The sequence below is a fragment of the Mastomys coucha genome, unplaced genomic scaffold (genome assembly GCF_008632895.1).
Source record: "Mastomys coucha isolate ucsf_1 unplaced genomic scaffold, UCSF_Mcou_1 pScaffold14, whole genome shotgun sequence".
Classification (NCBI taxonomy): Eukaryota; Metazoa; Chordata; class Mammalia; order Rodentia; family Muridae; genus Mastomys; species Mastomys coucha.
In genome coordinates, this window is record NW_022196896.1 from 12,675,863 (window position 1) to 12,676,200 (window position 338).

Genomic DNA, 338 nt, shown 5'->3' on the forward strand with positions numbered 1-338 from the left:
TCCCACGATTTCAAATCCAAACGACTCATGCCTTCTAACCAGGGACAGGAGCCTTCTATCAGTTGTGCCAGTTCATTTAACGTGGAACTTCTAACCCTCACTCCTTTCTCTTCCAGCAGCCTTCCCACGTTCCGGGAAGCTGATTTAGAAACCTGGGCACCCATGCTTAAAACCTACCGTCAGATATTTTCCCTAGGCTGCTAAGGTATCGGGCGAATACCTCAGTCTGCCTAGTGTTCTCCATAGCCTCACACGGAATCCCGGTCAGCCCTAACCAATTCTTACCGTGAGAACGACTACGAAAATCCGGATCCGCCTTTTCTATAATAAACCAGAGC